This window comes from Mustela nivalis (assembly GCF_964662115.1).
Source record: "Mustela nivalis genome assembly, chromosome: 1".
Classification (NCBI taxonomy): domain Eukaryota; kingdom Metazoa; phylum Chordata; class Mammalia; order Carnivora; family Mustelidae; genus Mustela; species Mustela nivalis.
In genome coordinates this window covers 161278083-161293813 of record NC_139020.1, presented here as the reverse complement: position 1 = coordinate 161293813, position 15731 = coordinate 161278083, and the positions used below count along the sequence as shown (strand labels likewise).

Below are 15731 nucleotides of genomic sequence, written 5' to 3'. Positions count from 1 at the left end.
TGGGACCAGGTTCTGGGAGTGCCTGTGAAGGCCAAGGTACTCAGAGCCCCCCCTGGAGCTCCCAGGCCCCGGAGGTGCTGGGAGAGGAAAGTCTCTGGGGACTGGTTGGAGCTCCATAGGGAAGTGCCTGAAAACCAGGGCAGACAGGGAGTGGGGCTCCATGCCACCTGGGTGGGGGACAGATCACTGTGGAGACAGGACATGTGTGAGCACCACCATAGTCCACAGGGGCCAGGCAGGAGCAGGAGTAATGAGAGTGAAGGAGACCATGCATAAGAGATGGTGAACCAGGGAACCCAGGCCCCTTTTACCAGACTCCACCTTGGTTCCCACCTGCTGGGGCCCTGCAGGAATGCCAGCCCTCCGTGGCCGGACTCAGACTTGACGTGTAATTGCTTCCCTTTTAAGTGTTGGCATTGAGAATGGGTAGTCACCAGCAGACTCTTAAAAGCTACAGAAAAGATGAAAAGAAAAATCGCCAGAGGCTCAGACACCTCCATCTCGCAGCCGAGTGTGGGCCTCAAGCTGCTCATTTGGGGGGACAGGTGATGACATGGCCCAAGTCTTGTTCTGCAAGAGCAAGTCCGTGGAACGGGCTGCCTTCTGGCTCCCGATGTTTATCAGCTCACTTAGTCCTTAAGGTGTCCCTGTGAATGGCCTTGTCCTTGTCCCTGTTTCACAGGTGAAGACATGGAGGCACAGAGCCGTGAAGTAACATGCAGAGGTTCCCACAGCTAAGGAGCCAAGTCAGAATCCGAACCCAGCACGTCTGGCTCTCCAACTGGCCTTCTTGGCTCGCCACGTGCTGCCGCAGCCCCCTGGGTTCCCACTCTGGCTCTGTCACTCCTTCCTTCACGGCAAGTAAGCAGAGCTGGCCAGAGTGTCCTTGGGGCTGAGGTGGAGAGCTCTTACCCCAGAGCCTGGCACATATTTAGTCCTCTGCCCAGGTTGGGTGGGATGACAGATTGTGCAAATGTGTGTCACGTTCGAGGGAGTGTGTCTGGCAAGTGATGTTGGGGGTAGCCCGCACACCGGCAGGGAAGCAGCCCCCCTGGCAGAGGAAGGAGACCGGCTTGCTGGCCCTTCCTGCTGTCTTCAGGTACTCCACCCTCCTCCACCTCTCCGGCCTCCTGCCACATCCTGTGTGTCAGAGCCGCCCAGGCTGCGGCAGTGAGTCACTCATGCAGAGCTGCTCACCTGGCCCACCCCAGGATGGTGTCCTGGAGTAAAGTGTGAGGTCCTGCCTATTCAGTCTCATGCCGGAAGCGCCTTTCTGGGGCCAGCACACCCCTCCAGGTTCTCAGTTATTCATTCTTTTCTGTTTCTGTGGTCACATCGCTCCTTAGGGCTGAGGTCACAGCTCCCAGGCTCCCTCCTGCCCTAGCAGCTCTTACTCCCTGAAGGCAGATGGAAGGAAGGCAAGTGGCTTTCCTCTCCCTATGCCTACCTGGTTGGGCCCCTGGGAGAACTAAAGGAGGGAGAGTTCTTAGCCTGGGATAAGAAAGGCTCTGTGACGTCACAGGTGAGAGGGGTCTAGAAGCCACACCACTGCAACAGGCATGATGGCCATGATTGCTGTTCCAGGCAGCTCTGGGGTGATGCCAATGCTGGGAGCTGTCAGAGTTCATGAAACCAACCTCAGTGGGCTTCCTAGAGGAGGAGTCCCCCAAAATGAGTGAGGTTGGACGAGGCAGAAAAGAGAGGTGAAGATAACCCAAGTCTGGTGTGGGGATCTAGGGGCCAAAAGCCCAGAGGTGGGGACTTAGGGACAGTTCAGGGGACCAGGGAGGCTAGTCTGTGGATCCCTGAAGGGGTCACAGCAGCCAAGGAGCTTCAAGGTCACTTGCCAAGCTAAGGAGTGAGGGCCTTGCATTCTGCCCTCAGATTTTTCCTGTGGCTGCTTTCTTCTTGCTGTTCAAGTTTCAGCTCAGATGTCCTCTCCCCAGAGAAACTTCCCTTTCAATTCCTTCCAAGCCTTTTTTCAGATGTTGCCTTGTTCTGGGGATTTCTCCTCTCCCTAGACCATAAGCCTGATGTGGACAGAAACCCTATGTGTCTCGTGCACGGCCACACACCAGAGCCTGGCATAAGAGGCATTCCACATATATACGGAGTGAATAGTTGGGTACCTGATGGCCACTGGTGAGCCACGGAAGGTTCTGGAGCAGAGGAGAAGCAGAAGTCCTAGGCACTGATTCCCAGGGGAGGCAGAGTGAGGCCTTGGACAGGATGAGGAATAGGGTCTGGGAAGAGAGTGAGCTGGGTCCAATTTGATGTTCTTGAGTAGGTGTAACTGTCCCAGCTCAGGGAAACAGAGCTGAAGGGATCCTCACCATACCTACTAACTCTGGTTTGGGAGAACCCTTGAGCTGCCTTCCTGGAACAGCCGTTCACCCAGGCACTAAGTATTTTCCACAGCATGGAGGTGGAATTTGGAACTTCCCAGCATACATAGGGAAAGGCCTGAACTACTACCAGACCGGCCCATTTGTGGGGTACAGACGGAGGCCACCCAGGGCAGTGGCCATACCACTCAGGCAGAGCACAATGGGAAGACAGCTTCCCAGCCTAGCCCTGCAGGTGCCAGACCCACACCCTGCTCCAGGGCACCCTGGAGGCCCAGGCACATATCCAAGGGGTCAGAAGCAAGGACAGCCACTTAGCTGGGGGTTAGGAAGGCTCAGTGTGTCTATCAGCTCTGGGTCCCCTCCCTATCTGAGGCCTCCATTGAGCCATCTAATCCCCAGGTGCTAGGCAGGGCCAGGTAAAGGCACCAGGGGGAGATGGCCACAGGGTCTCGCAGTGTGCAATCTATTAATTCAAAGGCATGGGGTCTCACCACGGGGCCTTCCCTGCAATAGGCTTCCATGGGCCCCACGCACAGCAGAGGTAGGGAGCCAACAGGAGAAAGGGGGCCAGCCCACAGCCGCTCCTGGCTGAGCATCTTGGAAAGGATCACAGATATGTTTATCACTGGCTCCCTTGCTCCTACTGTGAGAAGACAAGACTCAACCCGACTGCAGGCTCTGGGCTTGTTGGCAGTGATGAGAGAGAAAGGGAGGAGGAAGTCGGGGAAAGGGTAAGTGTCCTAAGGGGCAGAGGTGGTGGCAGGCCCCATGAGGGGGGACCCGGCGCAGCCCACTGCCTCACCTGGCAGATGAGGTAGGGTAAAGGCTATGGGGCACCCTCGCCTTACAGACTTCCAGCTTGGGTGTGGGCCCGGGAGGAGCCAGGCGCTCCCCGCTGCAGATGTGGGCCCTGGGCCTAGGGAGGTGGCAGCAGTGCTGCAGGCCAGCAGGGCTTTTCCTCCCCGCATCGTCTCCCGCAACTGTGTGGTCCACAAGGTCGAGTGAGAGTGGCCAGGTGAGAAGATGGGGGGGAGGGGAGCGTGGTTCCTGACAGCTCTTTCGGGAAAGTGATTTTAGAATTGCAGTCTCTGTCTACTGGCATTTTAGGGCCATAATATTTCTGGGTTGAAATCCCAGACTGTTCAGGTTGGGGTTGTAGAATATTAGGTCCACATTCTCACAGGTGGAGTTGGGAATCATAGGATCTTTGGCTGGGAGGGAGAGAGGTATTGGAGGCATGGGGCTGAAATCTTTGGGTGGTGGAATCTGTGGCTTTGCGTGAATTCTTTCCGGCCTTTTGGGGAGATGAGCTAGTCTGGAGACCTCTAGGAAGAAAAAGGGGATCCTGAGCAGGGCTTTGAAGGCTAAGTAGGAGTCTTATTCACAAGGCAGATGGGAAGAAGGAGGAGGTTTAGGCAGTGCGGGCAGCTGGTGGGGTGCTCGGTATGTCTGGGAAAGAGGGGTAATAGGTGATGAGACTGTACAGGGAGCTAGTACCAAATGCAGGGCCTTGAATGCCAGTTCAAGGAGTGAGACCTTCCCCTTCCCCCTGCAGGAGGCTCCTGAAGGGGCTTTGGTCAGGGAGTGTCTGGGCAGATTTCTGGCCCTCTCTGGGACATAGTAGAGAACAGAGTGAAGGGGGCAGGGCACCAAGATCTGCCCAAACCCAGCGGGGGGGCCTCAGGGGAGTGGGGAGGGACAGCCATTTAGGAAGCAGAATAGACAAGACACACTTTGAGTTGTGTTTGGGACAGATGGGTGGGTGCCACTTCTCACTGGGGTCAGGACCTGGAGCCGGGGGAGACCGGCTAAATTGATTAGGGTTCCTCTGGGACTAAGAGACCCTGTGGGCGGCAAGTGGGGGCACCCAGGGGCATTCTGGATGCCTGTACCTTAATTCTGGAGAGAGGTCTGGAGAGTGGCTGGAACCATTTCCAGGCAGCCACCAGCAGGAGGCAGTAACAGAAGCCCTGGAGTTTGAGGATTCAAGTGGGAAAGCAGGAGAGCCGGGCACAGCCCTGGGGGAATGAGCACTGGGCGGGTGGACTATGGGGAGCTAAAGAGCAGCCATGGAGGTGGAAGCAGAGCCAGGGGTGGACCTTTCTAGATGCATTCCCCTGCAGGAGTAGAATGCCCCCTGTGGGGGTGCAGAAAAGCCCAGCCTCTGCCAGATTCCAACTCTGGAACCCCAGCCAGGGGGCTAGAGGCCCTGCCTCTCAGAGCCTCCACAATATTGCACCTGGCAGGGCAGGCTGTCGGAGATCTTGCTGTGCAAAGGGAAGCGTGCCGCAGTTCTGAGGGCCTTGAGGGAGGGAGGGGCCCCCGGCAATCCCTTCCTGGGAGTCTGGTGACTGAGCCCCGAGAGAGGCAGCCCTGGGGACAGGGGCCCAGCTGGGACGGGGCTGGCCCTGCTGGAATGTGCTGCTTGCTCCAAGGGAGGTGAGCTCAGGGGGATGGAATTCCACTGGAGTGAGAAGTCACCTTCCAGTCCCTGCCCAGCCTCTTGCTCATGGGAGGGAGGGAGGGGGTCGGTCTTGTCCCTTCCTGCCCTGCCCCGTCTGGTCTGGGTGCTCCGGGGAGCTGGATTCCCACCCTGCCCTGACTGCAGGCGGGCCTATGAGTCAGGGGACACTGGGGACTTGGTCTCTGGTACCTGGGGTGGGTCCCAGATAAGGTTTACTCAGCTATGCTCCTCTCCATCGTCCGGAGGGCCACTTGCATATTTGACCAGATAGAGTGGTCCGCGGTGGCACGCTGAGAGCCAGAGGAGCCAAGTCCTGCCTGGTCTGAAGCCAGCTGACCAGGTGAGGCTGTGAGGAGACCTCCTTGGGCCTCCCTGGCCTCCATTTCTGCCCCAGATCCAAGTGCAGATGTGGGTTTTCACTTTCCCAGATGGAAAGGCTTCAAGCCAAAGTTGAGGGGCATGGGCCAATGGTGGCCTTAGACAAATCTTGACCTCCTGGGCTTTGGTTTTTAGATCTGACATGTGGGGAAGGAGAAGACACAGGGTTCTTAGGACCAGTGGACACCAACTCTGTCTGAAACTACACACTCCTGTAGTTTGCCAGTCTTATTCCTGCCCCAGGGCCTTTGCACAGGCTCTTTCTGCTGTCTGGAATGCTCGTCCCTCAATCTTTGCACAACTAGCTCCTTCTTTTTCTTCAGGTCTATGCTCAGATGTCCCCGTCTCAGGGACCCCCTCTCCCTGATTTTCCTTCCCTACATCTGCCTCAGCTTTCTTTGTACACTCCCCTGCTTTATTTTCTAAGTCACACCACCATATGAGATTATCTTATTTACACAGCTCATTATGCGTTTATTGCCTGTCTTCTTCCACTGCAGTGTCCGTCCCCAGGTAGGGATGATGTAGGTTCACAGATGCATTACCTGTGCCTAGAACAGTGCCTGGCTTATAGTAAGAGCTCAGAAATATTTGTTGAGGAAATGAGTAAAATGACAAGTATCTGCTCTTACCTTGGGGAATTTCCCAGGAGTAAGATTGTCAGATAAAATACAGGACTCCCAGTTAAATTTGAATTCGAGATGACGAATTATTTTTTAGTATGAGTATGTCCCAAATATTATGTGGGACATACTTACACTAAAAAGCTCTTTGTTGTTCACCTCAAATTCAAATCTTTCTGGGTTTCTTGTATTTTTAAATTAAATTTCAGACGTCAACATATTATAAATACACACGGAGGGGTCAGAACTCAGAAAGATCCAGTGTCCCTTTGCCTGGCTTTCTCCAACAGCTTGCAAAACTACAGTACAATATCACAGCCAGAATACTGATATTGGTACAGTCATGACACATAACATTTTCGCCGTGGGAATTCCTGTGCTACCCTTTTTGAGCTATATCTACTTCCCTCCCTCCCATAACGCTGTCTAGCAGATGTAGGGGAGGAAAATCAGGGAGAGGGGGTCCCTGAGACGGGGACATCTGAGCATAGACCTGAAGAAAAAGAAGGAGCTAGTTGTGCATTTTATCCCTAGCAGTCTCTCTTCTGTTCTCTGTTCCTGCAATTTTATCATTTTAAGAATGTCGTATAAATGGAATCCTCCGGTATCTAACCTGTTGGCATCGGCTTTTTTCACTCAGCATTATTCTCTCCACATCTATCCAAGGTGTTGTGTTTATCCACGGTACATTCCTTTCTATTACCGATTCCATGGTGTGCCTGTGCCTCAGTCTCTTTATAACCATTCACCTATCGAAAGACGTCTGGGTGGCTTCCAGTTCAGGTCCATTACAAACAAAACCACATTGAACATCTAGGTATCAGTTTGGGGGGAACACGAGGTTCCCTTTCTCTGAGATAAATGCGCCACAGTGCAATTGAGGGGATGTGCGGTAGTCGTATGTTGAGCTTTGTAAGAAAGTGCATTCCCACCAGCAATGCACGAGGGATCCAGTTTCCCCGCATCTTCACCAGCACTGAGTGTTGTCACTGGTTTGTGCTTTTGCCGTTCCGGTAGGTATGTGCAATATCACACTGCGGTCTTCATGAACATTTCCCTAATGGCCGATGACGCGGAATGGCCTTCCATCGGCTTATTTGCTGTCCGTAGATCCTCTTCGGTGTGGTGGCTGTTCATGTCTTCTGCCCATTTTCTAATTGCATTGTTTATGTCTCTATTGTGGGATTTGGAGATTTCTTTATATATTCTAGATGCTAGGCTTTTGTCAGACACATAGTTTGCAATTTAGCTTATCTATCCGTCCTCATTCCAGGGTCTTTTCCAGGCAAGAACGTCTTAAGGTTTGATCAGGCCCAGCTGATCAGTTTTCCCTTTTCTGGGAGCTGCTTTTGGTAGTGGCCAAGAACTTGCTGACTCCTGGCCCCCAAAGGTTTTCCCCTATGTTTTTTTCTAAAAGCTTTTATAGATTTCCATCTTCCATCGAAGTCTGTGATTAGTTTTTTAAATTAACTAGTTCTTTTTAAATCAACAAAGGCTTATTTCTTTTTTTTTTAACTTGTGTTTTAAGATTTTATTTATTTATTTATTTATTTATTTACAAGAATATAAGCAGGGGAGGTGCAGAGGGAGAGGGAGGGAAGCAGGCTCTGTGCCAGACACAGGGCTCCATCTCAGGACCCTGAGGTCATGACCTGAACCGAAATCAGGAGTCGGCTGCTCAACTGACTGAGCCACCCAGGCACTGCATAAAATTTATTTATTTTAAATTGCAGTAAAATATATCTAACACTTAACATCATAATTACTCTGAGATGTACATTTTGTGGTATAAATACATTGTCTTGTTGCTCCACCATCCCCACTCCGCCCATCACCAGAACCTTCTCATCTTCATAAAAACTGAAAGTCTGTCCCCATGAAACACTAACTCCCCGTTCCTCCTCCCCTGCACCCACCATCCTGCTTTCTGTCTCTATGCATTTGACTGCATGCGTGGAATCATGCAGTATTTGTCCTTTTGCACCTTACTTATTTCACTGAGCTAAGTGTCCTCAAGGTTCTCTGGTCCCTTTTGAGTTAACTTTGGTTTAAGGTGTGGGTTTGAGGTCAAGGCTCACTTTTTTGGGCCATATCGATACGCTCAGCCTTGCCACCTGACAACCCTACCCAGCCCCTACTGCTCTCTGGAGGACAGTGGCTTTGGGACAGTTGAAGATAATTCTAGAACCATTTTAGAACTGAGACACTTCCTTGGGCCCTTTTAATAGAAGAGAGACAGACACCAGATGTAGAGAGCCCTTGCCAAGACCATATACATGCCAGGAGAGTGGAGGGTGTAAGAGGTGTCCCTGGGGCCTGGCTTCGAGCTCTGTCTCACTCCTGGTCCCCACCACCAGCCCAGCAGGGAGCTGGGCTGGCTAAGGTCTGACGTGCGAGCTGGGTGGTCCATTGGGGACAACTCCCTGGGATGACCAGGCTAGGGTATACAGGCCCAGAGGAAGGAGCCAGAATAGGTCTGGAGTAGAAGTTGCTATGGATGGGTGAGAGGAACACCAGCCCAGGCCCTGGATGGAGGATACCCCTGAGGCCTGAGTTGTTTCCAGTTTTCTCTGATGACACAGCAAGGGCAGGTCCCAGCCGGGCCTAGTCACTGATGCCATGGTGATAGCTGTGGTGGTGCTGGGGAAGGGAGGGGAGGAGATTGGGAGGCTACAGACAGGATGGGGAGCAGGGCCAGAGCCCATAGAGGACGAACATCTCTGGGTCCCCAGCTCCACAGAGCCTGGTGCTCAGTAGCCCCCTTCGTTCCACGTGAGCGGCAGAGACCACCTCCCGACCCCGACCTGAGAACAGGTCACAGGGAGCCACAGGGAGCCCAGGGTATGTCCAGGGGAGGTGGCTGGACACTCTGGCCTGGGTGATTCCCCCCAAACCCCCACAATCATGAAAGATGGGCTAGGGGTGATGGTGGTAGGGTAGCAGGCAAGACCAGGACTCATGAAAATGGTGGAGAAATAAGGGAAGATGTCAGTTTCAGCTCTGGTGAGAACTAGCTACCAAAAAAAAAAAAAAAATAGGTTAGTGGGAAGGTGTGTGTTTGCAGGGAGAATAAAGGCATAATGCTAATATCGGCTCTTGAAATGCATGTACTCATTTACTCCAGCTAAAGTTTAATGAGGTTAGCATTCTCTGTTGTTGTCACCATTTGACAAAGGGAAAAACTGAGAAACAGAGAGGTTAAGAAACTTGCCCAAGGCCACACAGCTGGCAGGAGCTCCCCCTCAGATTTGAACCCAAGCCATGTGGCTCCAGACTCCATTCCTGACCACTGAACTGTCTCACCAGCCTCTGGGGTTCTTGGGCTTAGATGCATTTATCCTTACACCCAGTTCTGACACGCCGAGATTCTAAGAGTCTCAGATCCCCTGTTTTGGGGAAGCTTGCAGTCCTCACTTAGCCCCTAAAGGACCCCAGTGTCTGGTAGTTTGGGAGCTGTGGATGACTCTGGCACTGTGTATCCTCTCCCACTCTGGGCACCGGGTCCTGGGTCAGTCCTGGGCCAACCATCCTCTGGCCGGGAGAGGACACTTCCGACCAGGAGGGAAGTTGGCTGTGTGAAGAGAATTCTTCACATTGTTCCTCCGCAGTGGGAAGGAGATCTGGGCTGTCATAGTCGGGGGCTCAGGGTGCCACTGGACGAGACGTCCAGACCTGGCCTTACCCAGGAATGCCCACACCTGATCAGAGACCTGGGGTTCCTTCTGTTTTAACGGGGCTTCTGGGCTTGCTCAGCCTGTGAAGGCAGCCTGCAGGGGGGGGGGCACATCGTCTCCCCCTGCCAATTCCCCCCTTATCTCCCACAGACAGTTGTGGGGGTCACCTTGGCATCTCCCATAGCCCAGCATGGGGCCTGGCATACAGTAAGTGCTCTCAGTGACACGGGGTGCTTAAAATTGTGCCATCCGCTATAGTTGCCAAAGGCCAGGTGGGGCTATTTCTATTGAAACTAATTACAAACCAAATAAAAAGAGACACTCAGTCCTGCAGTCTGCACTTCGAGGGCTAGGACCCGTGTGGGACTCGTGGCTTCCATGTAGACGGTTCGTCATTGTGGGGAGGTGCGTTGGATGGCACCTGGCCAGCTTAGGGTGGCAGTGGGCACAGACGCTGGCACTGTTATTAAGGGGACTCGGGAAGGTCTTGGCAGCAGTGGCAGCGAATCCTTTCACCTCCTGGCCCCTAGCCAGCCCAAGGGGTTCTCAAATGGTGGCCATCTGATTTCTCTTGGAAGGAATTCCCGGTGTGGCCGCTGGCCCTTCAGCCAGGGGGCTCATTTGAAACCGACCTGAGGTGAGAAGGGGGCCCTGACAGGCCTCCCAAGTGAGGTGAAGTCGCGGGGGCTCGATTTCACCATGGTGAGACCTAGTCAAAAGGCGCCCACCAGGGACAATTGCTGCCTTTGTCCTCAGGAGGGGGAAGTGGGACTCCTGGGTGTTATCAAATCTGCTGGGATGAGAGGTGGGGGAGCCAAGTGGAGGTGGGGGGAAGACGGGGAGGGAAGGCAGGAATGGTCCTAGAGGGAGAGAAGAGGAGGGGGGCTGGGGATGTGAGGGAGAATGCAGGTCACTTTCCCCAGTCCTGAACACTTGCATGTCCTTTGAGGAGAAAACCAGGTGCTAGTGTGCCCTGCAAAGGGGCTCCTTGTCTGACAGAGGGACTTCTTTAAATCTTGGCCTTGCGGGGTGTCTTTGAGATGCAGGTAATAAACACCGCTCACAGAATTCTACCCGTTTCACTGGCCTAACAATCCTGGGGAATGGGGTTGTGGGGAGAATCCTTGTGAACTCCATTCCACAGATGGACAGCTGAGCTCCAGGCAGCAACCTGAACAGCTAAGGCTCCTGGATCATCCCAGGGGTCGGAATGAGTGACCTCATCTCAGACCCTCCCCAGGAAGTGGGGGGTGGGGCCAGGCTCTGGGCCAGGAGGTTGCAGGCTGTTGGAGAACAGCACTCAGCTGCTCTGTGCGCCTCTCTCAAGGCCTAACATGTGCTGGCTCATTCCAAGTGACCTTGTAGCGTAGGACCTATGTGATCACTCCCATTTTACAAGATGAGGAAAATTGAAGCACAGAATAGTTATGTGGTACACTGAGGTTGCTCAGGTGGAAAGCATCAGTCAGGATTTCCTCCCAGCCCCCTGCTTTTGTAGCTTGCCTTCCAAGAAGCCTCTGCTCAGCCCACAGTAGTGCCTATTGTGTGTGTGTGTGTGTGTAGTATGTATATAAATGTATGTATGTGTGGTGATATATATATATATATATATATATATATATATATATATATATATATATAAAAAATATGTGTGCTGAGCAGAGAGCCCGACTCAGGACTCAATCACAGGACCCTGAGATCAAGACCTGAGTGGAAGGCAGAGGCTTAACTGACTGAGCCGCCCAGGTGTCCTTAACAATAACATTTGTAACAATAACTTTGTAATTCACAAAACCTTTCTTTTTTTTTTTTTTAAAGATTTTATTTATTTACCTGACGGAGAGAGATCACAAGTAGGCAGAGAGGCAGGCAGAGAGAGAGAGAGAGAGAGAGAGAGGGAAGCAGGCTCCCTGCTGAGCAGAGAGCCCAATGCGGGACCCTGAGATCATGACGTGAGCCAAAGGCAGCGGCTCAACCCACCCAGCCACCCAGGCGCCCTCACAAAACCTTTCTTTAACACATTGATGGCCAAGGCTCAGAACGCACCTCCAAGGGAGAGGTGAAATTGTGCCCATTTTGCAGATGAGGCAACTGAGAGTCTGGCTGGGTGCCACTCAGTCTGCTGCGAGGGTGGGGAGTTATTCTTTCCTGGGCTTTGAGGGTCCTGGGCAGGGAGGCCGGGCAGGGGGGACTCCTAGCCACACTGTGCTCTTGACTCATGAAGGGATTTGGGCCTTTTGTTCTGAGCTGAGAGATGGGAGTGATATGCTGTGGAAAGAGCTGCAGGAAAACTCCAGCTCTGCAACTTGTTTGTGGCATGACCTTGGGCAGTCCTCCCCCTCTGAGCCTTGGTTTCTTTGCCAGGAGAAAGGCAATGATTGGTACTTCCCAGACCCATTGTGCAGACTGAAGGTTCTCATGCCTACAGAGTGCTGGGCCCCATGCTCTCCTGCATGATGAGGGCTGGGAAAACAGTAGCTACTATTATGAACATTGTTATTATTAGTAGCCATAGTGGTCATTTTAAAGCTACAGTAAGGTTTTAATCCCTATATTCTATTCCTAAGGATCTTTCTAACTGTCAAGCTCTATTTTTCCCACATGCCAGACAAGTAGCATGCTAAAAGGTCTGGGGAGAAGGAGATGTCTGGGAGATCATCAGGATTTGTCACTTTACCGAACAGAAAAGGTCGCAAGGGGACCAAGCCATTGCCATGCCACACTGGTCCTGGGCCCTCCAAGACAGGGGCGGTCCATCTGGGTCTGTCAGTCATGTCTAAGCAGCCACCTCCAGAGAGGGCCCCGCTCCTGTCCTTTCTGGACCCATGACACGGGTACCCAAGGTCTTGCCACATTCTGGGACCTGCAGAGTTGCCCAATCCTGTCTCCTGCCCAGACTTCCCATCCCAGCTCCAGCCTCACACATCCAGCTGCCTCCCACTCCCCACTCCAGGATGTCTGCGGGAAGCCCCACCTGTCCCAAACCTCCCTGCTCATCTTGCTCCCATCAATAGGCTCCTACTTTCTTACCCTCCAGCTCAGGAAATGGCAGCTTCATCCTTCCAATTGCCCAGGCCAAAAAGTTTGGCTTTGTCCTTGACTCTTTCTTTCACACCCCACATCCAGAAGGTTGGCTCTGCCTACAACATCTATCCAGAATCTTCCCCCTTCTAACAAACTATATCCCTGATCCTCTGGTCTAAGCCATCATCACCTCTTCCCTGAAATAGTACCACAGCCTCCTAGCTTATCTCCCTGCTCCTCACCTTGGTCCCCTGCAGTCTTTTCAAGCAAAAGTGAAATCATCCTTCCTCTGCTCATAACTTCACAGTGGCTCCCAACACATTCTCAGGTCTTCACAGTGTTGGACAAGGCCCTTCATGACCTGGGCTCCTGTGGCCCTCTGACCTCATCTCCCTCTACTTCCTCGTCACTCACTGTGTTCGACCTACACTTTTCCTTAAATATACTGGGTATATTTATCCCTACCTCAGGGCCTTTGCATTTGCTGTTTCTTCTGCCTGGAATGCTTCCCATCCAGACCTTCACTTCTTTATCTTCTCAAGTGTTTGCTCAGATATTACTTTCCTAAGGAGCCCTCTCCTGACCACCCTATTTGAAACTGCTGTCCCATCGGCCTCACCATTTCCTGTCCCCTTCCATGTGTTCTTTTTCTATATAGCCCTTATGACCACCTGACATAATATTGGTAGTTTGCAAAATGATCCGAGTTTGGCTGGGAAAAAAAGTGTTTGCTGTAGCAGGCCTCCTGTGGGAACAGGGCAAGCTCAGACAGACACTTCCTTCCCACCTTTTAAACTCAAGACTCTGTGCCATTGATATTTGTTCCTGTGGGCCAGCTTTAAATGGTGATTTCATTTTTAAACACCTAGGTAGCCTTTGCCTTACTCTGGGCACTATTCTAAGTACCTCATATCTATTAACTCATAAAAATCTCATAAAAACCCAGTGAGGTGAGGAGTATTATTATCTGCCTCGTTCATAGAATGAGGACACTGAAGCACAGAGAAGTTCATTGACTCACCCAAGGTCACACAGCGAATGCAGAGAGAGTCAGGATCTGGATCCAGACAGTCTGGCTCCAGAGTCTACACTCTTGCTTTATTCCTCTCTCCTGCACATTCACTCATTCACTCATTTGTTAAATATTTACAGTGTATCTTTTTTGTGTCAAGTGCAAGACTTTAGAGACCCTCAAATGGCTAAAAAAGTGGCGCTTGCTATCAGGGAGCTCACAGGCTGTTAGGAAATGCAGAACAAGTAAATAAGGAGAAAGGGGAAAAAATACTCATTTGAGAAACCTTCACTAACACTAAGTGTTAGGCATTGAAAATCGGTAATAAATGAGACACACAATTTCTGCTTTTAAGGTTCTTACACTGTAATAACAGAGGGAAATGATGAACCTACTGCATGTGTTCATGATGCATGAGCTGGATTTGGTAAAGGGGATTGTAGGGGATTGTGGGACACCAGGACAAGAGATCTAATCATCTGGGAGTTGGTTGGGATGTGTGGGTGGATGGTCATGTGGATGAACGGATAGATGATCAGGTGGATAGATACTACAGGATGGACGGATGGATGGATGGATGGGTATTTAGAAGGCTAGATGGATGGATGGATAGTATTTGGAAGGGTCGTTGGATGAATGGTTATATGGTTGGACAGGTCAATGAATGGATGGATGGATGAATGGATAGTTATTGGGAAGGATGGCTGGTTGAATGGGTGGGTGAGAAGCTGAGCTCACTGCTGGCAAGTTGGACATTTTCCCAGTGAGATCACCAGACCAGCTAAAAGAAAGGGATGGAAATCCATGCATTCATTAATTCAACAAATGTTTATTAAGCACCTATTTGTGTCTCTGGTACTGTTTTATGCTCTGGGATTAGATGGTGCTTGCCTTTATGAAGCTGACATTCCAGAGGGAAAATAGAGGACAAACAAATAATCAAATATAGAGAGAATCTACTGGCAGAGAATAATAAATGCTATAAGGAGAAAATCGAGCATGGTAAGAAGACAGGGAGGACAGGGGAGGACGCATTTTATCTTGGGTAGTCTGAGAAGGTGAGTTCTGAGCAGGAAGTGAGAAGTGAGCCATGTGGGGAACAGCATTTGAGACCCAGGGAACAGTGGGCACAAGAGCCTGAGGTCAAGGCCTCTCCCTGAGCAAGAGGGGTTGGGGGAGGAGATGAAGTCATGTGGTGTGTCTGGCAGTGGGGCTGGGAAGAGAGAGGGCACATCACCTCCAGCCCGGGGTGAGGTGGGGAATGTGGGTTTGGTTGCGTCCTGGAAAGCCAATGGTGGACTTTGAACCTGGGCTGATGTGCCTTTGGAGAGGCATCATACTCCCTGCTCCCTTCCCTGGGTTCCCAGCCTGCTCCCTCCTAGCCTGCTGGCAGTTGGGAGGCTGTCAGCATTTTAATTACAGCTCTCAGCTCTCAATGGTTTACAACTCAACCGTGAAACAGGCCCTGGGCAAACCTGTGGCACCTCTAACTGATTTACTTGCTTACCATTTCTATATTTAGTGCCATTTAATGCCTGTGGACCAAGTTTTCAGAGAGAAAAGAGGGAGGAATTTAGGGGGAGCTGGTTACTTTGGGGGGGGGTTGGTTTGGTGTTTTTGTTTTTGTTTTTTGACACGTAACATTTCAGTTATTTTCTGAGATTATTATCCCAACCTTTAAAAAGTTAGGATGCCAACCAATGGTGTAGTCCCCGATCCTGTTCATTTCTAAGAGAGACTAGTCCCTCATGAAGCTGCCCTTCTCTCTTAAAAGGATTTTTGCTTCCTGGCATGAGAAAGTGGGGTTTAAAGGACACGATGGACCAAGTATATGACTCAGGGACAAAGGCATCAATTAATATTTCACATAGTACAGGCTGGACTTCAGGTCACTGACTCCAACTCCCTACCTGAAGGGGGGATCCCCCAGGCCCCCAAGCAAGGTGTCTCAAATTTAAATATGCAGATCGCCTGGGGGCATGTGGAAAGGTATTCTCCTAGTCTGTAGGTTCTGGGATGGGGCCTGAGAATCTGTCTTTCCAACAAGCTCCCCTGAGGCCTGGGGCCACTCTTCCCCCAACCCTGGGACCACATTTTAAGCAGCAAGGATCCTGACTAGCCATCCCAAAGATATTCATATGAGCCGTGCATTTAATTTAAATTTTCTAGTAGCCCCACCAGAAAGGTTAAAAAGGGAACATGAAGCTT

At 51.5% G+C, this 15731-nt stretch overlaps 1 protein-coding gene across 1 annotated transcript in view; it reads left to right on the top strand.

Annotated features, from left to right (window-relative positions):
* Positions 1–15731, top strand: part of WNT7A (Wnt family member 7A) — a gene marked incomplete at its 5' end in the record, with an annotated part of 38573 nt that overhangs the window by 1798 nt on the left and 21044 nt on the right. The window lies entirely within an intron of this gene.